Consider the following 26,769-nt stretch of genomic DNA (forward strand, 5'->3'; position numbering starts at 1 on the left):
TGAGTCATGGTTCTCTATGACGAGATAAGGATGCCCCATTCTCAAATGTTCTGGCCTCCCCAGTGCTAGAGTGGCATTAATCCCTGTTTAATACACAAAAGGACATATGGCTTCCTGCTGTTCAGAGGGAAGCCGCTGGGTAGGGCAGCCTTGCTGGGTCATGAGACTGCTGGAGCCCCGAGTGTGCCCCCATTTGCCGTGTTCCTTGTGCGCATCCCATTTCCATCTGCTCTTCCTTGTGCTTCGCCTGTCTGTGTGCTGCTCTCCAGGGTGTCCTCAGAGACTCTGGACACAACATGGCCAAGTCACCTGCCTGGCCTCAGATCTCAGCTCCACGTGCCAACAGAGCAAGTGCTGCCTGAGAAGAGGATGACTATGGCTGACCTCTGCCTCCTCCTGAATCCAATACCCGAGTTCTCTGTCCTGGGCTTCATCCTGTGTAAAAGGAGGGAGGTGGAGCCCTCCTGGCCTGGGAGCTCCTGCAGGGCTGAGGATGAGCCAGGAATGTGACGGACAAGCTGGGTTTTAACACTTGCATGATGTCAATCCAAACACGGCCACAGAATCACAAGGTACCACAATGACCACCACAGTGCCAGTGTCACCTACGCACAGCTCTTTCAGAAGCCGCTCAACTCTTTCAGAGTTGAAGTCACCACAAAATTCTGAGAGAGGTGTGTGACAGTTGGTGTGGAGAACAGAGCTTTGATGGGCAGGATGGCTTCCCAGAGGCAGCTTTCCAGAAACTGTGTGGTGCCCAGACAAGCTTCAAGAGTTTCTGTGCACCAAGCAGAGGCGTTCCTGGGACATCCAAGCAGGCAGGACAGGGTTCCCTATGTCCAACAGCAGTGTAAACAGGCCTGTTTCAGCCCTGCACCTAGAGAGCTGAGCAGCGGTGCAGGGGTGGTGGAGGACAGCACTCTTGAGGGGCAGCCACTGGCCCCCTCCAGATTGCTCCAGGGTGCCTTAGGTCATGTCTCGCCAGTACTATCACTGTTAGAAGCACTGACCTTGAGGACATATGAGGCTGGAGAACAAATGGTCCCAACTGCTATTGGACAAGCGCAGGGGCCTGGCAAGTGCAGAGACAGCCCCAGCTTAGTCTGCTGCTGACCCAGGACACTGTATGCTCAGCGGCTTCCTTGATGTTAGAGTGGGAAGGCAGGCGGTACAATGGCTAAGGGTCCTTTCTAACCTCCATTTGGTGGTCAGTCCTTGTCCACAGTGTTTGGGAGAGTTGGACAACTTGATAGCCCTTACCATTACCAGGGGCTGGTGAATCATTTCTTAGGTATATGTGAGCTTAGCTAATACAACCCTACTGCATCCCTGAACATAGCAGGTTCTTAGGAACAAGGGTTTGGTTCCTTAGGGACTCTGTCCACCAACAATGGTTGCTCTGTTATTCTTTAATTTTCTGAGTGATTTGTGTGTGTCTATCCATTTTTTTTTTTTTTTTTGTTACTGAGATAAGTTGGTCTGGACATGTGCACCTTCTCTGAGAACATTCTGTCAGTTCTCCCAATTCGTCACATCTTCCGGAAGCTGCTTTGGGAAGAAGGTAAGGGAGGCACAGCCACGCCCTCTACGCTTGGCGTGAGTTGGAACAATTAGACACACGACTTGACTGTGTGTAAAGGAACCCCCCCCGAAGCCACTCTCCTGTGCTTTGGCTGCTTGTGGCCCTGGGAAATAGTCACCGTCTAAAAGGACTCAGATCCAAACAGGGGCTACTTGCTGGAGAGTTGGAAGCTCAGGAAAGCAAAGACCTAATGCATGTCATGGGTCAACCAAAGGGTGATTGAAAAGGGCTCAGAGCCACCCAGGCCCACATTGTACTGCCCCAGCCAGAGACATCCCAGCCTCTCATCCCAGCTGGGACATCTACAGGGCACGGAGAGGTCCTGTGACTGGAAACTCCAGTCTTTTTAAGGATGCCGCTGTGACTCTCCTAGACCCTAGTTCGGTCTACCCTGGTCAGACTTCCATAGTGGTGGGCAACATGGCCTGATATCCCTCCATCAACTGTGTGCTGTTTCAGAGAAAAGTCTCCACCATGCATAGTATATCAATACCCAATATGGGAGCAATTTAACTTCTTAATTTATAGCTCCGGCAACAACATTTTCAAACTGGTCATAAAATATTCCCCTCCTCCTCTAATCTGGGGTCTTGGGGTTCTGAATTGGGAATTCAATGACTGCCTCAGGAAGCAAGAGGTGGTTTATGGGGCGTCTCTAAGGGAACAGTGTTATAGTAAAGTTAGGTGACAGGAGAAATAAAGATGGCGGTGTTTAAACTACAAAACTCCAAATAGCAAATACACCTGTCTTCCTCTCTTTGCCAGACAAGCAGAGTTATTATTACTATTGTTGTTTTATGGCCTGTTTCATAGAAAAATTACAACACGATGGTGACAAAGAGTGAGAGAATAGTTATATACGACCACACATGGACTCAGCCACCACAGCCTCGCCAGGCTGTCACATTCCCAAGCTGGCTGTCAAACACACAAGCCACCTGCCTCTTGTCTCCCCTAACTGCATGCTGATTGGGGTCTTCCATCCCAAGTCTAAGGGGCAGTCTGGAGACCAGGTTACCCCTGGAGTGCAGAGGAATGCCCAGTTCTCAGCTCGGACTCAGCCATCCTCAAGCTTATGTGTCCCCTGCCTGGGGAGACAGGAGAAGCAGCATCAGCAGGCACACAGAGGGAGAGACGCTTGGTCTACATCAGCTCCCATGTTTCATGCCACAAAGTTGTCAGGAAGCTGGGTACGCATCTCTAGAAGCCACCTCTAGCATGTTCTGTTCTGTGCTTGACAGTGGTGCTTACTCGGACTATGGAAACCTGTGTGCAGTCAACTCATCTGCATAGCTGTCTTATGGGGTGAACACAGCCATCTTGTTTATGGATGAAGACATGAACATGGATTTCCCAAGACTCCATGTGAAAGAGCAAAGATGCTGGCCCACACTGTCTAGTTCGCACACTAGGACCTGATGTCAGGTATTTTCATGGACCTTCAGCGCTGGAAAAAGAACACTCCTTCATCCCCTTCTCTTAAGCAGGAATAGTCTCAACACCATACAGCCAGTGGGCAAGCCCAACCCAACACACAGAAGTAACATTGTCCTTGCTGGAAACTTTGGCTTGGTGGACACCACATTTACCGATGGATGTGTGTCCCTGCAGTTCATAACTAGGACAGACAGAATCCAGAGTGGAAGCTTTTTCATCTCACAGGACAAAAAGACTCCTAGGCCTTCTGTCCAGTCTGGGTAGATGAGGTCCCAATGAGGAGACTGCTCACCTCAAATGGTGGTGGCCATTACCCAGTAGGCATGCTGGGGCTGCTTGCCAAGAGGCACAAGCAGGTGCACCCTCTTTTGAATCTACTACAACCTCCTTTCCACCGCTGCCCACTGCAGTCCACAGCTACCGGGGCTGTCTCTCCAGCTATGACGGGAGTGAAGGACAACTCTTCTGCAGCAACGTGGGGGACTGATCCTCAGAGGAACAGGCCACATGAGTACAAAGGGAAGTGGGGTCATGAGTGGGAATGCCTAATTTAGAGGACTATATCCCAGAGAAGGAGGGGCATGCCCCATGCCAACAAGACTTGCAGTGCATCATAGGCAAAGCCCTCACTGACAATGTCCTCTGTCACAAGTCACTCCTGTTGTTCCCAGCTGCTGGACTTAGCAACCCCCCTGTCCTCAGCCACATAACTGTGCACGCAGTTAACTAATAAAGATCTTTAAAAAACACAAATGATCTACTATAAGGGCAGCTTCAGGCCAGGACTAGTACAGTTTCCTAGAAAGCTGCAAGTGGATGGAGCTAAGTTAGGCACATGGTTCCCAACGCAGAGGGAAGACAGAGAGGCAAGAGATGGAGGGGCTATACAGATGTGTTCAGTTCGGTGCTGCCATAGCCCCACAGTGGACCAGCCCTGGCTGCTCTGAACGAAGGGGTAAATGGAGTCTGTGGGGCCGTTGCTAAGTGTTGCCCTTGCAGCCCAGGCAATGGACTAAAAGTTCTGCTGCCGTCAATGGCCTTGCTCTGACAGGGGAAGGGCGAAATAACAGAAGAGCCCCAGCCACCTCTATGTTTTTGGTTTTTGTTTAGAGACCTTGATGATGCAATTCTACAGGTCTCAGACTGTGACTTTATGAGCACAAGAAGTAAGGACAGGATTGGACCAAGAGCAGACAGACCCTCTGTGGCCTGTTTGCAACAGACACTCCACAGGGGCAGAAGGGTCACCTGAGGTGCGGCCCTTCCTACCTGATACCCAGCCAACTCCAGAGCTCCATCTACTGGGGCACATAGGAGAATGAGGTTGGTTTATCCCCCAAGCTCCCTGTGCCCAGGGCCCCTGCAGAAAGAAAGCCCTGTCCACTGAGCTGTCCCCTTCCCCCTGGCAGCTAGGAATGATGGCACCTCTCTCTGCAGCTAGCTGCCTTCAATCTGGTCCCAAGGCCTCTTACTCTTCAGTGCCTCTGCTCCCACATTCTCCTAATTATGCCTCTGTCCCGCTTTTCACAGCAGAAGGAGAGAAGATTAGGGGAAGAGAAAAGAAAGCTGAGAGCTCTGTGATGAAATTTTAAAGTCACAGGCTTCCTGCCGTTCATATGTTCCCAGCCTCCAAAAGCATCAAATATTGTTTAATCCCACAACCCATCTCAAACGTGTCTATCTCACCATATCTGGGCATGTAACTCAGCCGAGTCCTAAGATAACAGCAATGAGAGCCAAGTGTGGCCGCCTCATCACCAGGCCCTACACAGCTAATTGGTCACTTTGTCCAGCTGAGCCATGGGGGTTCTGGGCCGTGGTAGTCACGGAAACCTGCGGAAGTCCACACCACTTTGAATTAGTTGCTGTGCTCTTGCTCTGTGTTGCTTTTCAGCACCACCTGCCCAGCATCCTTACTTCCGAATGGAAGTGTCTGGCTCATTGATGAGGGCTTTGGATAATTTAATCAACATTCTCCAGTCCTCTTCATAAGGAGGAGGTGCTCGGGTCACTTTGGGAAGAGCTGGAGTTCCACCTTTTCTAGTTCTCGTGTGTGTGTGTGTGTGTGTGTGTGTGTGTGTGTGTGTGTGTATACACAGGTGTGCATGCAAACAGAAGCCAGAGATAAATGTCAGGCATCTTCCTCAGTTGCTCTCCAACTTATTTTTGTGAGACAGGGTCTCACTGAACCTGGAGCTCTGACCAGTAAGCCCCAGGGATCCTCCCGTCTCTGCCTCCTCAACACTAGGATTCCAAGTGGGTGCTGGGGATCTGAACCTAGGTCCTTGTGCTTTTACAGCAACCACTTCACAACTGAGCCATCTCTCCAAGGCCCTGGTCCCATTCTATCTATTTATGTATTTTGTTATGTACTTGTGTCGTCTGTCTGTGTATGGGTTTGTGCACCTTAGTGCAGGCGCCCTTGGAGACCAGACAAGGATGCTGGATTCTCTAGAAGAGAAGTTGCAGGTGATCATGAGATGCCCAATGGGAGTGCTGGCACTAAGCTCAGGTCCTTTGGAGGAGCAGGAAGTGTTCTTAACATCTCTCCAGTCCCTCCTCCCCTGTTCTGTTTTTATTAAGCCTCCCAAATACAGCAGCACAGCAAGGTGTTTGTCTTGATTAATGCTTTAATAGGTCCGACATTGCCAGGAAGATCTGACAGACTTACTTATGAGCAGATTCCAGAAAGAGAGGAAGTGGAAAAGCAGTCAGCCACGTCTTCAACTGCAGACCAGGCATTGGATTGGTAGGCTGTGGTTCATTCCATTTGTCTTTGTTGACTATGTGTATGCATTGCACACACACTGTGTGATACATAAGCAACTGGGAAGACTATTGGGTTTGAGGAGGAGGAGGAGAACAGGAACTCCACCAGATCAGGACCAGGTCAGGATCCTCACTTCTGGGCATAGCATCCCTCCAGTGGCCTCACCCTCCCCTGTGAGCCCTGGGCTAGGAGTCTCTTCAGAGGAGTGATTCCATGGAGATCAAACTGCAGAGAGAATGAGGACACAGCATCCCTCCCTCTGATGCTCTGGCCGGGGCGGCAGCGCCTCCTCCCAGCCATCAGGACTCTTGTGTGATAGCATTTCTACCCTGGCTATGTAGTGAAGGAATGGCGGGCGTGTTCTGCCTGTGCTCAGCCAGGCTTTCTGTCTGGGACTGCAAACTACTGTGCCCTCGGGGGTCTGAGGGCTGGTGGCTGTTGGCTGAGGAGCATTTCCACTTCTAAGCCCATGACAACATCGCTTGCAGCTGCAGGAGAGGCCTTTCTGCATAACAGATACAAATAGATCCTGAAACTGCATTTTGTAGAAAACACTAGTCCTTAGGCCCCAGGGAGCATCTGGAGCCCCCAGGGACAGGTTTTAAGGGTGGCACCCTCAAAAAGAAGGGATTTCCAGTCCAGGGCTAAGGATTCGCCCAGCCAGTGAGAGCTTGCCCTCCCTCTAGCTGACTCTGACCTGCACCTGTACAGAGCCTGTGTCCTGTAGATCAAGTGCTGCCCCCTGACATGATCTGAGCCACATCCAGTCAGAGTGTTCCCTGGAGCCCAGTCTGTGGAGCTGAGCTTCTCTGTTCTGCCTCCTGGAGATGGACATCCTGGTCAGTCAGGTGCAAGCAGGCCTTGTGTGTGTGCCTCGTTCAGGGCGGCTTCCAGGCCCCCGGGAGGAAGTCACCCAAATGCTCAATTTCAGTTGCTGTGAATGTGGCACCCCCAGCCCCCAGACCCCTTGGATACAGTGTGGTATGAAGATATGTGGAAAGGGTGGGTGGTGAAAGACAGATTTCTTCAGGAGGAGAGGACAGATGGTCCCAGACAGAGGGCGAGAGCAAGAGACTGTGGGGAGGAAATGAGTCAAACAGCAGGAAGATGGTCTGCAACAGCAGGCCTCGGAGCCAGGACCCACCCTGGCAGGGTCTGACTCCACATGCACCACTCAGGCAGGTGGGAGGCACATGACGCAACTCTCTTTAGAGACACTCACCTGAGAGTGTCCTGAAGTACTAAGGAGATGGTGACAAGAGCCAGGCTTGTGGCGCAGTTACACCTCAGACACATTTATTTACTCTTGTGTACATGTGTGCTATGTATGTGTGCATGCATGCTATAGGCAGGTTCATCTGCATTGCATGTGTAGGCCAGCGGTCAGTCTCATGTGTTGTTTCTCAGGAGGATGACCACCTTGTTTATTGAGACAGGATCCCTCACTGGCTCACCAGTGAGCCCCAGGGAACCTCCTGTCTTCACATCCCCAGGGCTGGGATTATAAGTGCACCCCACCATTGAGCTTGGGCTCTCCCTCAGGCTTGCACACCAAGCACTTTACCCACTGAGCCATCGCCTCAGCCCACTTGTTATTCACTCTGATGTGTTGCCACCTCCCAGCAGGCAGTGCTGGGGGCCTCACTGTCCCCACTGCTCATCCGTGTTCCTAGGTGTTCCTGGAAGCTGCTCTCTGGGCCTGGACAGCCAGTCAGCTGCTGAGCACTCCCACAGCCCCCTTCTCAGAAAGTTCTAATTTTCATTTCTTTTTTAAATATTACTTAATTTTATTTTTACATTTGAGTATATTGCCTGCATGTGTGTAAGTGCACCCATGTCATACAATGCCTGTGGAGGTCAGAAGAGGGCGTAGGATCCCCTGGAGCTGGAGTTACCGATGGTTGTCAGCTGTAATGAAGGTGCTAGGAACTGAACCCAGATCCTCTGCAAGAGCTGGTGGTCTTAACCGCTTCGTTTTCATTTCTTAACCCACAGAATTGTGTCCATCAGGCCCTACATGGGCTGAAGAGGACTGCAGGGCCTTCTGTGAAGGCTGCTATACACAGAGCCTTTCACAAGGACAAGGAAATCTGAACCTTGTTCTTCCTGCTGCCCCAGAGAGGGAGGGGTTCCTGTCTTCCCCAAACCTCTGGTCCCAGGAGAAGCAAGAGTCACATACCCCATAGGGGCTGCTTGCTTCCACTTCTCCTCTCTCCCATCATCCTGGGGGCAGGTCCCCAAGAACAGAGGCTAGGAAGAGCCCCTACCAGCACCTTCTCAGGAACCAGAAGGGGCCCAGTTGCACACCCAGTTTCAGCCTGTGTTTTAATCTACCAGGGAGTCAGCAAACCATCTCATCTTCTGGGCCACCAAGACCTGCTGCCAATGGGTGTTTTAGCAAGAGATTCCTCCAGCCAGAGAAGTGAGTTCCCAGCTGACACCAGGTGCCCTGGCTGGCACAAGATTCATGCTAGCGTACATGCTGAGCCATCTCCACCCTGGAGGTCACTGGTGATGTCAGCTGAGTGTACCCTGTACACTACCCATGCCTGTCTTCCTGGTACTACAGTGCTTCACTGTCTCCAGGTTCTAGAAAGCAAAGTGTGTGCTGTCCCGTGTATGAAGGAAGGTCAATATCACCACCGGTTTTCTACTCATAAGGATGTAATTTCTGGCAACTGAGCACTAGCTGGCTCTTACCATTATGAAATCTCACAGCTCCGAGCCCTGGTAGGTGTAAACAGAAAGCACACCGGGCCTGGAACAGAAGTCTTGTGTCTTCACTCACCAGTTCAGGACCTGGGACCAAACATTCAAGCGCTCCGGGTCCCACTCTATTCAAACAAAGTAGCTGTGAGAAGTGATTGAGTTCATGTGTGCAGAGGCTCTGTGTAAATTAGAACGGGTGCAGAGCACTCTTCATTAAGCATGGGTGCGAGCACCCCACGCAGTATTCTTGGTTCAAAACCCAAGTCCTGAATGCATAAATTTGTCTGATGCAGCCTCTGAGCTCCCAGAAAGAAAGCTCGAAGACATTTGTTTTACAAACCACATTTGTCCTGCCTCTCAGAGCCTTCCACCCAGTTTCTCTTTTCAGACCAGGATAGGATAGAAAGACGGAGGAAATTAAAGGAAAGTGCGATGGGAAAGGAACCCCTTTACCCCAGAGTCTGGTCGAAGGCACCTACGCACTGCAAGTATACAACTCCAGCACAGCGGACGACACTGTGAAGGGGGCCACACGGACCCCCTTTTCTATAGAGAGATTTCAAATACGGATGTTAAAATAGCAGCGGATCATACGTAAGGCCTAAGTGTATGATCAGGTATGACCTTTCTCCTTTCCAAGCTATAACCCTACAATGTTCTAGAAGTAGTGGTCTCTGTGGTTATTGCAAACACACTTAAGCACAGCTCTTTCTCGTGAAGCCCACACCCACAATTGGATGAACATTGCCCTTTTCCCACGTGTCATCCCCTTAATGCCTGTGCTTAGATCCCTGTCCAAACCGCTTCTTAGTGAGCTCCAACTCTGCCGTATGCTAGCTTGTACTGAATTATTTCCCACGATGCAGTCAAGATCCCAGCTTCACTTGAGTAGAAGTCTCTGAAAACAACTCCCTACGCCAATGCAGGAACAGCCTGGAGCTGTGTGTCTGCCTCCACCACTGCCACAAGACCACTCTACTTGTGTCCCTGGGCTCTCTACCTCTGCCAAGACCACCACTACCCAACCTTCCACCACCATCACCACCTATTTCCATAGATAAGGAGACAGTAGGAAAAGCCAAAACTGTCGATTTTCTGATTAAGGACTAGGATTGGCTACAAGAAAAGGGAATCTCTTGTATTAGCAACTGTGACCCATGAGCTCCTAGTCTCAAGTCAGGCTAAAGGGATGCTGGCCAGGACTGGTTCGACAGGTTTTCAATGCCACTGGGGGGCCATTTTCTTTTCATCTTTCTGGTGTCATGAACTCCTGGCTCCTGTCTTTAAAGTCACCTTATAACCCACTAGCTGCCTGAGTGCCAACCTTCCCACTTCAGTATTCCAACCAGCAAGAAGAGAAAGAAGAAGGGAAACACGGGCACGTTGCCTCTTCCAAATGGGTCAACAATGACAGGTTTTCAATGCCACTGGGGGGCCATCTTCTTTTCATCTTTCTGGTGTCATGAACTCCTGGCTCCTGTCTTCAAAGTCACCTTATAACCCACTAGCTGCCTGAGTGCCAACCTTCCCACTTCAGTATTCCAACCAGCAAGAAGAGAAAGAAGAAGGGAAACACGGGCACGTTGCCTCTTCCAAATGGGTCAACAACTCTGAGTGGCCTTCTTTAGTCCCCCATAACACATCTATTTTCATTTTACCAGTTGAAGCCAGGTAGCACTTGGCTTCAAGATCTAGAAAAATCACCTTTTGCCTAGGCATGCTGCCACCCAAGCCAAGCCAGGGTTCTGTTACTAAGAAGGGGCTCATGGATGCTGATGGGTTTTTAACTATCTCTGTGGCGTTTGCCCAAGATCATACATAAGGAATGGGGCTAGCCAAGTTCATCTGACTCAAGGCACAAGTGGGTCCCTCACTGGCCTCTCTGGGAGGAACTGATCCTGAATTGCTGGCGTCCACTAGATAACTTCCCCTCACACGTGCCCCACACTTCCTGGAAGTCTGTAGCCCTTTGAGTGTGAGATTTTAAGAGCCTGCCCTTCTGAGAGGGCATAGGACAGGGGCAGGGCTTTCAGACATGGAGTGGAAAGAGATCTGGGAACCTCAAGTCTTGCAATTCCTGTGACCAGCTCCTCTTGGGCAGCCTTCTGCACTCTGGAAGGCCATCCTCTGACTCCCTTCGCTGGGCAGGAGACTAAGCACTCTGCACCAGGGCCCTGTGAACCTTGAGGCTCTGACCCATGGAGATGTGGGAGCTTTTCTCTGTTACCCTTCCTCCTCCCCCCAGACAGCATCTCTTGACTTGGCCTCTTATATTTTGACAAAGTCTTCAGATTTATAGGCTGCATCTTCATGGACCAAGAAGTGCGTATGGAGCAGGAAAAAATTGGATTTCTGGATAACTTAAGTTTTCTGAATAACCACAGAAATTTTAAAAACTATACAGCTGTTTATGTAGAGAAGTTTATGAAATGTAGCATGCCCACCTCCACACAAAACACATTTTATTTCGCTCCCCTTACTGACAAGGCCATAATTAGAAACGTTAATTGTGGTACTGAGCTCTGGCTTTCACGGTGTCCTCCGCTGTTTTTACCCACACACAAGGACCCCTTTGTTTTGTCTTCCCAATCCCTCTGTTTACTAATTTCCCTGAGACCTCCCTCTAAAAAGGGCCCCAGGTCCTCACTGCTAGCCCTGGGCCCATGGCTCTGGCTTGGGAGCACGCCTTCCTTCCTATGAGGTCCATGAGGTCCATGAGGACCATGAGGTCCATGCCAGACCCTTGTGTAGATGTGGAGCTGACTTGTTCATTTGCTTAAAGTTGCCTCCCAGGTCTGTGAGATTCACTTCTCTGTGTAAAAGGAACCACCAGATCTCTGAGTTCACACTGTGCTTGGTGACTGCTTTTATGTGTCTGGTGACTCTTCTAGGCACCTTGGCAGATAGCAAATCAAATCCTGTGTGCTTACATCCAGAATGGAAGCAGTTTTGGACATACACTGAAGGCGGCTTCAAAGAGTGTCCCCATTTCCCACTTTAACTCCCTAACATGGGCTCTTCAAACCCGTGAGACAACTTCACAGAAAGTAACCTGGTCTCAGCCTCTTTGAACTTTACTGAGGCAGCATGGTGCCTCACCCTAGCACAGCTGACCTACAACTTTCTCTCTCTGTAGCCCAGGCTGGCTTTAAACTCCCGGTGAGCCTCCTGCCTCGGCCTGTAGAGTGTAGCACTAACCAGGCGTGAGCCGCCACAGCTGACTTCCGACCTTGTTCTTTTCCAGCCTCTTGGCTTGGGCTGTTCTTCACGCTGACTGTGTTGGGAAGGACTGCACCTGAGCTGCAGAAGCTCTGGAGTAGTAAGTCTGTTTGATGTGTAGGACACAGACCTAGTGCCCCTCTGTTGCTCTGGTAGAGAAGGGGTGAAGGCTTGGGGTGCTATCAGAACTCTTGCAGCACATCCCAGGAGGTGCGGCATGGTCCACACCACCCAATGCCATCCATACCACCTGCATTTCTCTCAGATCACACACCACATATACAAACACACACACACACACCACACACACACATGCGCACACACAGACACCAAGATGCTCATGCACCCATGTATACACACATACATGCACACATGCATCTTCCTGCTTTACCGAGAGAAGAAGCAGAGGAGAGGCAGAGTCTAGTGAAACTTTTTCTCGTGTTATGCACTGGACACCACTAATGTGCCTCCTTATCACCTGAATGAAACCAAGTGCGGATTCTAAACTTCTGAAGTAACAAGAAAGGTTTCAAGCCCTTCAAAGAGGCAGCAGATGGGTGGTTTTGCAGGATACTTACAACGTCCTCCACACTTCTCGCAAGGACCTGTTGGCTGGGTCTTTCCCTCCCTTGAGCTGTGCTGAGCAGAAGCAATCATGCCAGCAGATGACCAGATGGACTCAATCCACCAGGTCCTTAGTGAACTGTGTGGTACTCTCTGGCCATCAAAATGGCAGCATAGGGCCCTGACCACAATCAGCCTCAGTGCTTGCATTGGAAGGAGACAGTAAGTTAGCAACCAGCATGAGAACGGGGGACCAAGTTCCCTTCAAACCCAGCACAGGAACAGAGTGGAAAGACCACAAAAACCATTTGTCTCTGTCCTGTTATAGGCGAGGAAAGGCACACTGAAACTTGCTCGAGACTCAGCAGTGAGAAATAAGGACTGCAGTGTATTTACTGCGGGGAGAGAAGCAGAGCCATTAGCAGCCAATGTGTCAGCATGGCTGGGCTGTTATCTTTTTCTCAGATAAGTCATCTTAAATTAAATATTAAAGATTAATAAATATAATGCCCACAATAAATGACACACACTAATTTAATTAAAAATAGATGGTGTGTTTTACAAACGGAGCATTATGGGGATGATAGAGAACAGACTTGCTGTGCCGAACGCGGTATGGAGAATGTGCAATCTCCTTGCAATTCCAACCTTATTGTGTCTCATTAAAATTTTAAAAATAGCTATTTTAATTGTCAAGCATTTGACAGACTGCTATAAAAACTTGACACTTAAGTTTCAATTTTACAATATGCATTTTAATGACTCCCTTTCCTACATGTTTGTTATCCATAATCCAAGATTCTTTTTTCAAAAAAAAATTAAAATGTCATCTTCCAATATTTTTTTTAGAAAAGAGTTGAGCTTGCTGCAGGGCTGCAAGAAAACATTTTAAATCTTTACAAATAAATATGAAATTAGAAATATATTTTATTTCCTCTGCAGTCTGTGGTTTCATTGTTGATTTCGAAGCCTTCGGGGGTACCAGAGAAGGAAGGGTGGTCCTTAGGGACCTGGATGCTTGGCTTGGGGAGGCTTTCGGGGACTTTTAGCACCAGCGTTTTGAGAAGGTTTCCCATTTCTTGCACTTGGGATGTGAGATGAGGTGACAGATGTGCCTCACGGTAGCCTTGGCATTCAAACTTTCATTAGAGGAAAAAAAAACTCTGGCCAGTGTGTTCTGGAAGGCTTTGTAGAAACGTTCTGGGTGTTCTGGGTCTATCTGCAAAGTCCAGCGAGTTCTTGAGAATCTTTGAGCCTCCTTGGTTCATTTTGGGAGGAAAATAAAGTAAGTCAGGACTTCCCTAATGCCCAGCTATTTAAGGAATTTGAGTTGCTAAGATCTCACCTGCTAATATTGTAGCAATCTGTTATTAGTCCAATCTCCTTGGATAACTAAATAAAAATACTGCAATGATGGAGTCATCAGTACAGACTGTGTACTGATGACTTAAATACTCTATTCAGTATCCAGCCACATGGTTACTTAGAGTCTTCTCTTTATAGGAATGAATGGGTGGGATCTTTGCTATCTGTATAGGGAGTCACACTGACGCTCATAGAAAAGGAGGAACATCTCCCATGATGCACAACTAACAAGCAACACACTCTGTGTGCAGACGGGACCCTCTGTAGTGAGGGTGAGGAAGGTCCCATCGTGAAGAACTCCAGCAGCTTCCGGCTTCTGTGACGTCTCATGCGGATCCTGGAAACCTACAGTGAGCTCTTTCCAAAAGTCAATTCTGGGTGCTCATCCATAAAGGCTTCCGGCCATTTACTAGATGGACATGGTGATGCACACCTTTAATCCCAGCACTCTGGAGCAGTGGCAGGTGGATCTGTGAGATCAAGGCCAACCTGGTCCACATAGCGAGTTCCAGGCCAGCTGGGGCTCAGAGAGACCCGGTCTCAAAACAAAACAGAACCTCACCAGTTGGCCACAGGCCATACCTTCTTGTTTGCTCTTTTACTGTGGTGTGAGACCTTTATCTTGAGTTTGACCAGGGTCATTTCCTCCTCCAGAGCCTCTTCATTCTTTTCCTGCTGAGTCCCAGCAAGCTCAAAGGACTCACCTTCACTGAAATCTGGGGATGCATGGATAGGTTCAGACTGTACCCAGCCAGCATCTCCTGCTCAGCCCTTGCATCTCTGACACAACCAGGGTTCAGTTCGTATTTTCTTGTCCGTTTTATCCCCTGGCTACACTTGTTTAAGCATTTCCCTCTTTGAATTACCTGTTTTCATACAAGGCTGTGGAGGTCTGTTATTGGGAGACAAGGAGGCAACCTTGCTCCACACTTTGCTGTCAGAACAGCTGAAGGACAGACTCACCGTGGCCCATCCACAGGCTGCCTTTGAAAGAGGCGAGCGTTGGTCATTGATTAGGGAGGCACTTATTATTGTGGAGTGATGTGTGGGCTGAACGGCGAGCAACAAGCTTAAAAATAAAATACAGAGGGACTAGAAAGACGGCTCAGCACTTAAAAGGTCTGGCAAGAAGACCCAGGTTCAGTTCCCAGCACCCACATAGTGGCTAACAATCGTCTGTAACTCCAGTTCCAGGGAATGACACCTTCTTCTGATCTCCCCGAGCACTGCACCACACAGGTGCACCAACCTACATGCATGCAATACACTCATACACACAAAATAGAAATAATAAATAAAATATTTAAAAAATAAAATTCAGAATAGAAGACAGCACGCCCGAATAAAAATCCAGCTGGATGTAAAACTTTACCCATAACCCAGTAAAAATAGACTATTCTATATTTAACATGCGGACTGAAAGAACAAAGCTGTCTTAAATTCCCAGGGTCAACCTCAGCTTTCATGACTTGTTTGTTGGCGGACCACGTGGTGCGCTGAGGTGAAATTTTGGTTAACTTGCGAGTGCTGTCATTCAAAGTTTCTGCGGTTATGTTGTAAAGAAAAAATTTAAATTGTTTGATGGCCACAGGGTCCCCCGGTCTCTGCGTCTGCTACTGCTCCCGTGCTCCCCCCCCTCCCCGCACTTCACTCATCACCATTTTCTCCGTTTGGCTTCTCTTTTCGGAGAAGCGGCTTCAGTCTTCTGAGATTCTCTCTGCATTCTTCTTTTCCATGTCAATAGTTTCTAGACTGTTCCATTTTTTACAAAAATATTTTACTTATTACTTTTGTTTTATGTGTATGAATGCATTGCCTGCATGTGTGTAAGTGCATCTGTGTCATATGATGCCCACGGGGGTCAGAAGAGGGCCTCAGATCCCCGGGAACTGGAGTTACGGATGGTTGTTAGTCACCGTGTGGGTGCTGGGAATCGAACTCAGGTCCTCTGCAAGAGCAGCCAATGCTCTTAACCACTGAACCATCTCTCCAGGCCCACTGTTTCATTTCTTACAACACATTTCCTTGTGCTTATTTGGTTATTTTTTTCTAGAACCTCTTTAAACAGACTTACTGAAATGGTGACATGCAATAAATGCAACATTCTTAACATGCTATTTGATTGTGTGACCTATGTACACACCTAGGAACGACCATCATCACCTAGGCAATAAATGTGCCCATCCTCTCTCAGCTGTTTCCCTGAGGCTCTCCGCCTTCCTCCCTCTGGACTACCTGTACCTGGTGACCACTGACCCACTTTCTGTCACTGGACATTTCCTAAATTTTAGGCATATGCAGTAATCTAGTGGGCACCCTCAATCTGCTTTCAAGTCCTCCACATTGCCCTATGGATCAGTAATCCTTCGTTACTGAGTATTATTCCACAGCATGGGTACAACACAGTTTCTTTATCTGCCTTTTGATGATCTCATTTCCAGATTTGGCTGTTGCGGCATGTTCAGTAAGTCACGTATTATTACATGAGTTTTCAACTCATGTTTTCAACTTATGATGGATGGCCCAGGACATAACCCTGTGTAAACCTAGAAGCACTGCATTCTGGGTATCAGTCATTTTCTTTATAATGCATAGGACTTTCAAATGCATTCCCCACAGTCTGTGACTTATATTTCATTTTATTTTGTGGCACATTTGTTACTAATAGTGGTTAAACTTAATTCATCAATTATCTTTCTGTTATGGAATGTTGGAATGTGTAACCCAAAGTTACCAAGATCCTCCCCCATGGCATCTTCTAGAACTCTTACAGCTTTAGGGTTTATGTTAAGGTCTATGATCTTTCTTAAGTTAAAGAGATAAAGATCAAAGCTCATCACTAAGGACAACTACTTGTGTTTTCTAATTTTTGTCTTGATCCATCTTGCCAAAGAGTAACAAATTCTACTCATCCTGTCCATTGCATAATTAATCATTTATTGCTCCCAATTTCCGCCCTTATCTTTATTGTAATCTTTCTATTTTCTGTGGATTGAATTTGCTGGTGTTTTAATTTTGTTTAACACCTTAGATGGACACGGCATCTGCTCTCCTTGTCTCTAGTCAATGGTTAAAGCTATGAATTTCCTTCTAATCATGGCTTTAGATGGATCCTGTGAGATTTAATCTGCAAATTTTTGTCCTCTCTTAGCTTGAACTCTGCTCTACTTTCCACTGCGACTTTCTTCTTTGACATAACAGCGACTTGATAGCGTTCTGCCAAGCATGCCAGCCCTGAGAGGGTTTTCTTCCTAGCATGTTTCTGATATGAGCTTAATCAGTTATAATTTACTAAGATTTACTTTATTGCCCCCATGTAATTAAATGTCAAATGTTTCTTCTTCACTTGAAAAAATAGGCATCATAGAGATGTTTTGAGAAGTTATATGAACATAGAAGTTATATGTACATACTCTATGGCTTTTTATATGCAAGAGAGAACTGTGTGTTTTTATGTTCATCAATAAGCTCAAATTTGTAAACCACGTTATTCAAATCCCTACCATGGGAAGGAGGGAGACAAGTAAGGCGGGAGGGGGAGGAGAAGAATGCAGGGAGAAATGTGTGCTGACTCACCCACCACTCATAGATTTGACTGCTTCTTCTCTTTGTCAAAGTTTAAGCCTGCTCTTTAATGCGCGGCATTTAAAAATTACTCCGTTCTCTACTGCTCGAATCTTCTTCATTTTAAATACTTACTTTATCTTTGACAATGCCTTGCAATCTGCTTTTTTTAGATATGCCAGCTTTCTTGGGATAACATTTGCACTCAATACTTTAGTATTTTCCTACTGAGTTTTCGGTATCTTCGTGTGTAAAGTACGCTTCGTGTGAGCAGTATTTAATGATCTATTTTCCACTGAGTCTGGCGATATTTGTAGTCAAGAACTGGTGTTTAGTCTAATCGCACTGGAGCAACCAGCAATGCATTTAGTCTCAGCTAAGACATCCTGTTTCTGTCTTTCAAGTCGTCTCTCTCTCTCCCTCTCACTTTCTAGTAAGTAACCAGAAAAACAGACCAAAAAACAAAAAGAAAAAAAAAGCCCACAATCAGTGGGATAAACTCCAAAAAGATTGGTTGGAAACCAAAGGAGTTTTTAAGAGTATTATTTTAACAGAAGCACTACAAACCTGAGCTACAAGAGACGGGCAGCTTCCCGTAGCTCCTCTTTTGCAGGTCCTCTGCGGAAGGCCACCCATCTGCCTCACCCCTGTGTGGGGCTGTGAGCCCAGTACCTTGACTCCACTTCATATCATGTCTCTAGATTCAGAGCAATCCCTGTACTCAGAGTGTCAGCCACACCTAGATCAGCTTTAGATGCCAAGACTTTGGACTCTGAGCCAAACTATGACAGGAAGAGGCCTTAAAGAATTGGAGGAGTTAAGTCTAGTTTTTAGGGAATAAAAACACAAGTTATTTGTATAGGGAGGGAGAACTGGTAGACCAAACATGCTGGTGTGGGCTTTCTCCTTGTCCCATCTGCAAACGCTTCACATAGCATCCATGTGGTGGTCACACTGGACATAGAGCTCATGCCTGGACTCCTCTGAACCAAGGCAGGTCAATAACCACCAATTGGACACATCTTGGTATTCCGCACAGCTTCCCAGCTCAGCTCACCCAAATATAATACATTCTTTACGACTCAAGCCAGAAACTTGAGACTTTCCTGTCAAGTCTTTAGTTCCCTTTCAAAACATGCATGCTACCTAACAGCGTCTAAGTCATACGTTGCCTATCCCATGTTCTTATCATCTTGAACTTGAACCTGCGCAGAGCCCGGCAGCCGAGTATCTCCTTTCACTGTGCCCACACCTCATTGGCTCTGCAGAGATATAAACACGGACGGGACAGAAGCATTAGTCACTTTTCTGTTGCTGTACTGAAACACCATGACCAAGGAAACATATAGAGGGAAGAGATTATTTGACTTGATTTCAGAGGGGCAAGAGTCCATCATGGTGGGGAGGAATGCAGCAGAAACAGTGCAGCAGCAAACTGATTGCTCATCTCTGCAAGGACGCATGAAACGAGAGAGAGAGAGAGAGAGAGAGAGAGAGAGAGAGAGAGAGAGAGTGGGGCAAAGCTACGAGCTCTCAAAGCCTACCCCAAGATGTACCTCCTCCAGGAAGGCCACACCTCTTAAAGGTATCAAACAGCACCACCAACTGACCAAATTCTTATGGGGCAGGGACGCTTCCTCATTCAAACCACCACAACAGCTATGTGGTGATTGCAGACACAAATACATCTCTTGCTGATTCTGTTTCTCTGGTGAACTCTGACCAATGCACCCTTTAAGTTCCAACTACTCTGTCATTTTTATATACCATTCTAGTGCTTATAGAAGTTTGTCTACATCTCCCCAGCGAAGTCACACAATAAGAAGGAATCTAGTTACACCACATCTTTTATTTACTGGGTAAAAATAGTCTAAACATTCCTATTCTAAAGGTAGCCTGGGATAAAGGAGACCTGAGGAGTTAGAGATTGACATGAAATAAGGACATTAGGATTCCATGTGGCTAAGGGAGCTTGTAGGGACTCTAGAAGTGCCAGACATCATTGTCCTTGTAGAAGGATTTGGTTCACTGACCCTGGAAAACTAAGGGTTAGAAACTACATTTACCATCTGAGAGCCATGCATCTTTGTGATCTCACCCAAAAAATGGGGCAGTCTCCAGCAAGTCTATAACTGTAACCACGTCGTGTGCTGAGAAGATACATCTCGTTCTTTAAACAGACATGGACCACTTTGCAGCACTATCTGCTGTTAAAAAGGAAAATAATTGCATTAGTCTAAGGACATCCGCTTTCTGGATAAATACCAAGAATTAAGAGAATCTATTGCCCTTGGTGGGGGGGGGGGAGAACGGTGCATAGCACAGGTGCATACCAGTGTAATTGGTTCTTTTGAAATTTGTAATGACTTTTTTTAAGCTGCAGTGACTCTGACAAGCAGGGCTGTGAGGCCCCCACCGCACACACCAGCGGCACAAGGGACCTTTGCGGTTTCGACAGACATTGCTAATTGTCTCAGAACTTCTTTGAAACACCCACCATCCTGGGAGGGACTCATTACAAAGACTCCTCCAGAATAGAGATGAGGTCAGGCTTTCTATCTTCCACAAATCATTTGTCGGCGAGTGTGTTATCAAAATATGAGCCAGCCCCTTCAAATATATTTTAAACACCGTTAATGTATTTCCACATGTCACCAGCTGACAGCTCTGCCATCCTGTCTCCTGCCACCAGGGAAATTTACATGCATTTGAATTCGCAGGGCCAGAATCAGCCGCCCCACACTGACAGCCCGTTTAACTCTGTGATAAGTTAATCTGCATGCAGTTTGATAGATTTCTGTCTTTTACCCCAAAACAGAGTTTACAAAAATGATTCAAGGAGGTTCTCCAGTTGCCATAGAACTTGGGGCCTTGGAGACATTGGATTTCAAGGGTCAAGGGGCCATGTGGCGAGTGACTTCCCTTGGCATGTGCTTTGACCTGTATCACCGAGCCACTGCTCCTTGCTTATAAAAATTTTCATGTATTGGTCGGCCATTGTGTCAAAATGCAATCAGATTTAAAGAGTTAGATTTTTTTCCACCTACTTAATTTATGTCAATGAAATGCATGTGATCAAATGCCCTGATGGGTTTTGATCATTGTGTTGGATTTCCAGACTTTCAGGGTAGTTGACTCAGGAGTAAGCCCCTCACTCAACAGGGGCCCCGGTTGGCCTGGGGGAGGAATAGAGAGAGTTAGTAAGAGGTAGGGTCTTAGGGAGTCGTCTCCTTGAGAGGAGACACCCCATGCAGCTGTTGTTGTACACAGGAGACCAGGAACCAAAAGGAGAGGAGGGAACCGGCGAGGCCAGAAAAGAGGTATTCCTACAAATGAAAGAGCCTGACACATAGCTTCTGGTAGGATGTAAGCTCTTCAGTGGACCTGAAGATCTGGACTCAGGTGGTGCGTAGAGGTGATGGCGGGAAGGATGGACTCCCACCTGACTATATTTGCTCAGGGTAGAGTGAAGCAGGGTCCATGCTGAGTAAACGTGACACGGGGATGGACTGGATGAGAAGCCTCTGAGAAGACAGAGGGAAGTGGCCTGAAGTGACTCTAAGACAGTGGGACAGGGCAAGCACGCCGACCTCCAAGGATGTCTCTTTGGTCCTCCCAGCTTCAGGTTGAGGCTAGTCAACATGATTGCAGAACTTGGCTGGCCATGTCTAGACCCTCAGCTGCAGCGTGGACACTGGGAGAGTCACGCTGGGCCAGGCTTGGCACTTTGCCCATTAGGAGAAAAGAGTCAGAAGGCCAGCGGCTTAGTGGTATGCATGGGTAGCCTGCAGAGCATGCGTCAAACGAGGCACTCGGGAAGATGCCTTCCCAAGAGAGGAGGTGCAGGAGAAGACACGTCAACTGTCTGACTCGATCTGCCTTCAGGTGTGAAGGCTCCCCTCTCAACCCTTCTCCAGGCCAACTTCTTCCTAGAGAAAGTGCTGGCCTCTGTGTTCCACATGAAAAATCTAGACCCACCCGTTTCCTCTGAGCGGGTGTCGTAGGGCCTGCACGTCTAGGTTGTCCCATTCCTCTGTGCCTGGAATAAGCATGCTCCATCCTGCTGATGTACCTTGACCAGGAAGCATCCCCTCACACCCTCAACCACCATAACACCACCTTTCAAGACATTCGACGGCGTGTGCTGCCCTTGACCTGTCTTCTTTCTGAAGCTGCCTGCCTGCTTTGTGTGTCTGTGGTTTGAGTTCACCACCAGGCCATACCTGTGGTGTGTTTCCATGTCTCTCTTTCATAATACACAGTAAGTACTCAGTATGTGCAGGCTATATTGCTTTTATGCTGCCATAGGCAACAGCTAACACACCTAGGAAGATGTAAACTCCAAGTTGTTACAAGACTGAATGACGGGAATCAGCTGACCTCTGTGAGGGGACCAGACTCCTGGGAGCTTGGGAAGCTCGTGCCCCACCGAATCTGGACTCACGAATGGCAACACTAATTTTTGAAGCCTTGTGCTGACAAAGCTCCGTGTGGAGTTCCTGAATACTCAGGAAGGGACACCAAAAGCCCAACTAGAGAAAGAAGACACCGCCTGGCACCCTTTGCCCTGTCCCAAAAGCCACAAGAAGCAGGGCTGGATAAAGCCTGGTCACAGTAAAAAGGCCTAAACACCAGGACATTGGTTCAGTTCCTTCTGACAGCAGCACCCCTTTGCAGGCAGCGAGGGGTAGTGATGAGGGCAGCCCCTGGTGGGGGTTCACACAGCATCAGCAGTTTGACTGCTGACCACTGACAAAGCTGGAAGCATCTAGGCCCCTCCTGAGTCGTTGACACAGGGACTTTCCAATGCTGTGTTTCTAAATTGGGAATAGACAGGAACACTTTGCAATTGAAGGGCAGAGTCTGCGTTAGCCTTGCTTGAGTAGGTTCTCAAGGCTGCCATCTGGAAAGGGACACTCGTGTCCCCTAGGTCACCTGAGCACACAAAGGACAGTGTTATACTCCTGCCACTAGTTCACTTCCCAACAGAAGCATGTCCTTCCAGAACATTGACTGGCATTCAAGCTGCAGACCGGGGCTGCAGGTCCCAGAGGACAGACTACAGCGGTCCAGAAGAAGCCGGAAAGGTAGACCTAACAGGAGAACGTTCTGGATGTTTAATAATTGCAAAAACCTTTAAACCACATGGATGGTGCCCACAAGCCACAGAACATGGTCCCACCTGTCTCTTTTCCCACACTGACTCTCTCTTTCCTTGAGGAGAAGGCTGGGGCTCCCCACTTCCCACTGGGTAATGCCACAGCAGCCACTGTGAAAGCCCCCGTTCCAGATCTTCCTGTTTCTTCTCCTCCCTCCAGGATACCGAGAGCCACGAGGTGGGTGTGAAGTGACAGATCTCCACTCTCTGAAAACGTGGGGATGTTATGGGGTGCAGGCACTGGGGAGGACAAATGTGTCATTCTGGATTCAGATCTGCCTCCCCATCACAGGCCTCCCTATCAGGCCTCGGCAGCTCCTGCTGTGCACACCTGCAGCTGTTGACAGTGGAGAAATAAGAAATTCTGGGGGGTATGGAGCACCTCGCAAATCTGAACATCCAACCCAGCCCACGCAAAGGTACTTAGCACAGGTGTTTCTGTAATTGTGATGCATGAGGGTGTTTCCTAGGGCTCAGTGGCTCTCACCACGCACACCTCACCGGCCAGGGGAGGCTGGTGGCAGTTGGACCCATACAAGGAGTTAAACAAGACTGAGCCTGGGGCCTGCTGGTCGAGCCCCCACATGTCCCCCCAGGCATGTGACTCCTCAACTTCACCTGAAGATTCTCAGCATCCAAAGAACTGTACAGGAAATATGCCCTGATATCACCAATAATCACCCTAAAACACTCTTCTCAATAATAAATGCAAATGCTTAAAATTGGAATGCCATTATATTTGTTCTAATTCATTCTAAAATTGTATTCTAGGGTATGAAGGTACATAATTAACAAGCATGCAAACAAAAATGGGGGGCATTGCAGCAACACACCAGGCTGTTATTAAAAAAAAGAAAAACCACTTTTTTCAGAATTTAAAGTTTCTTATGGCCTTTTCTAAATGTTTCTTATTGAGATCTGTACTAGTTTATGTTAGTTTAAAAAGTCACTCACATGTGCACCATCTAAGAAGCTCCTGCCACCTCTCTGGCCTTTTGCTTTCTCCCAAACAACAGATGTGCTGCCAAGGACCTGCTAAGACCCAAAAAGAAATAGGCATAGAAGAGGAGCCCCCAGGATGTGACCACGCTCGCACCTGTTGGCCTGATGTACTGGGGCCTCGGAGGAGGCCAGTCAGGTGAACTGTGATGTGTAACAATGGGCTGAAGTTGGGGGCTCAAAGTCAACTGGAACTGAGGCCTGGCAGAGGCTGGGGCACTGGGGATCAGGAAGCCCTGACATATGTGGACGGCCTGAGGTAGGAGCAGTCAGGCTTGGCGCTAAGAGGGCAGGCACGCACAAGGCAGTGCAGTGGGCTCCAAAGTCCATGCTCCTTCCTGCAACCTGTTGAGAAGTCCCAGCTTTTTTTCTTGCCCTCCCTTGACTGATCAACCCTGGCCTAGGTCTCATGCGGTCACAGGCAGGCAAAATGAACCAACTCTCTGCAGCACCTCCTGACTCAAGAGGATGGAGGGGAGCGCAGAGAAAAAGCACCCTGGGACAGAGAAGCCATATGACATCCCTTCCCCAAACACTGAAAGGAGATTTGTACTTCCCTCTGTTCACACTTCTGTGTAGGCAAAGAGGGAGAGGGCAAGACAGAGAGAGGCAGCTACTGACCTCACACTGCACACCTGCACACTGGTCTAGTACCTCGGGGACTCAAAGATGGAATAATAGTAAAACAGTGCACCTGAGAAACAGGAGGGGGCCTCCAAAGGCAGCCTGACACCCCCCACACCCGGGGCAGTGCTGGGTCAGCCCTCCCCCACCCAGCCCAATAGCACTGCCTTTGCAGAGGCAGACCCTGGCAGGAAGGCATTCCAGAATGCCATTTAGCCCTTCTTTCATTTTTAAAGTACTTTTCAATATTATTTCTCTGTTGCCACATGGTGAATTTTGTCCTTCTGAGAGCCAAAGACAAACACGGGTATGCTCCACATACACAATCAAAGGGAGCCGTTTCCTAGCAACTGGAGCTCTGGGTGGCCAGGAGCCACCTCTCCTTGCAGGGAGGGGAGCTCAGCCTATGGCGTTGGAGGCCGGCACAGGGGCCAGGCCTACTCAGTTTGAGAGGACTGGAAGCCCCGCATCTCCCCAGGGCCAGTGACAGACTTGACATGCATGCCCATGTGTGTATACAACAAACACACACTCACATCACACACAGAAGGCCCCCCTCTGTCTGCACGAGCTTCCTGCAGACCTGTACTTGGTGGGCCTGTGACGGGCCCCTGGGTCCAGCTCTGCTCTGGTCCTCCCCATCTTGTTGAGGCAATCAAGGGTATATAAGGGTGTACAGCCCAGCTTCCCCCACCATCCGGGCACTCCTGTGCCCATCCTAATGAAAGGACTCCAGTCCAACCACTGGAGGCCTCTGGATGTCCTGCTGAGGCCAGCATCTCCATGCAGACATCCCTCCCCAGGCAACAATGTGTGATTCTGTATCTTCCATAGCTAGGGGGACCCTCTCAGGTGCTCAGGGGTCTCCCCACCCTTCCCTACTCCAGATGGCTGTTTTCCAGTCTTGATACCATCCGTGTGGATCCCAGTAGTTTCTAGAAGCTCACTGAGCCACACACCAGGATCCAGTACAGGCTATGTCAGGCTCCCCTGCTTTGGACGTGGCCTGGGTGGGAGCTGCAGTAAAAAATTCCTCAGTTTCGACAGTTTGCTTGGGCAGTGCTGTTCACAAACGCTTTCATGGATTCTGTCACTTCATATGGTTGCTTTGGTTCTGCTAGTTAAATACTCCCATGATATGTAAATAATCTAATTTTATTTTTGTTTCCCCACTTTCAATATATGCATCCTGTTTTTATGCCCTATCAATATTAGTCTAAACTACCATGAACACAAGAAAGACCTCATCTGGTCTGTGTGGGGTGCTAAGACGGCCCAGCACCCCCTAAGGGAAGTCAGGAGGATGGCCCTGGTCAGGGAGAGGATAACTTGACTATCAGCTGCTCTGAGCTGAAAACTTCAAGCCCACCCCAAATACAACAGGCAAAGTCCGAGTCAGCCCCATTCTTTCCTCTCATTTGAGTGTTGACTAAAGTGAACCACACACAAGCCAGGAAGCCTGAAACGAGCTTGCTCTCTCTGGGAGTAACCCAGAAAGCCAGGTCTCCCATCACCCCGCTATGAGCACCTCACCCCAAGCCTTCCTCCCACCCTCGAGACCACCGCGCACAGAGAGGCAGGTCCATGCATGGAAGAGCTTGGCATGTCCAAATCCCAGACTGCACAGCCAAGCAGAGAAAGCCCTAAAAGACAGCTAATTATTGACCCCGCTTGAGTTTTTAATTTGGTTTACATTTACTTTCCCTTTTGATTTCTGTTGTTAAATTCCCCTTCCTAGGGGGTTTGTAAATGCTATTGTTTGTCCGCTTACTTTCAAAGAAGTAGCTCTCAGACGTGCTTCTCACTTCTAAACTTCCCAAGTTTTCCGGCTGCCTGTTGGAGATTGAAGACCCCCAAAGCCGTTGCTTTGAAGTTAATTTAGCTTTTCTTCGAGGCTTTGTTAGGTGTCCGTTAGCTTGTGTGTCAGGATCAAAGGGTAATCTTTTAATTGGAGGGTTTTATCATTTTTATTTATACCGCCTACTGTTCCAGAAGCTGTTTTGTGGAGATGGACAACTCCTGCTTTGGCGAAAGAGCTGTACATATGCCTGTTTACTCTTATTAACAAGCCGCCCTGCGCCCCTCATCTACTTCTTGCTAATAGTGAATGGTTGCCTCTCCTTTAACCATGCTCCTGTCCACATCCAGCCTTCTCCACTGTTAGTTTCTGACAATATTTTAAACGCCTTGGGGCTGTGTTGTGTGACCCTATCCAAGGAGTTTAATTAATGTCATGCACACATCCATTATTTTTTATATTTCTTATCAAAATCAATGGACATTTCATCTAATTTCTTAACTAAAGCATGCTTTATATGTTGTCCTTTTCTAGCTTAATCCTCTTTTCTGAAGCTGGATGTCTACCAAGCAGCATCTCGTTAGATTTGATTTTTTTAATCCACCCAGGGACATGGCTTTTTGTGAAGGGTGAGTTTAAACTCTTGCGGTCACTGATGTAATCATGAACACAGTCTGTTATTATCTCTACTTGCAGAAGCTCTTCTCTGCCGGGTTTCCATGCATTAACCACGATCCGTATGGGGCTCCCGCTGAGCACTGTTGAGAGAGTGCACATTCCAACTGAAATACCACCATCATCTCCGGATAGGACTCACAGGCTCTTGAGCAACTAGCATCTGCAGTATGCATTAGCGTCTCTCCCCAGGGGCCTTTCTGCCCCTTTTATGGAGGGTAGGGTGGTGCTTGACTATTTTTCCATGACTTCGGTCCACATGTTGAGTACTCGTGTTTCTGTCTGCCTTTGGCACCTTTCACCGA

Source organism: Nannospalax galili, unplaced genomic scaffold, assembly GCF_000622305.1.
Source record: "Nannospalax galili isolate Female #2095 unplaced genomic scaffold, S.galili_v1.0 scaffold810, whole genome shotgun sequence".
In the NCBI taxonomy this organism is placed as follows: Eukaryota; Metazoa; Chordata; class Mammalia; order Rodentia; family Spalacidae; genus Nannospalax; species Nannospalax galili.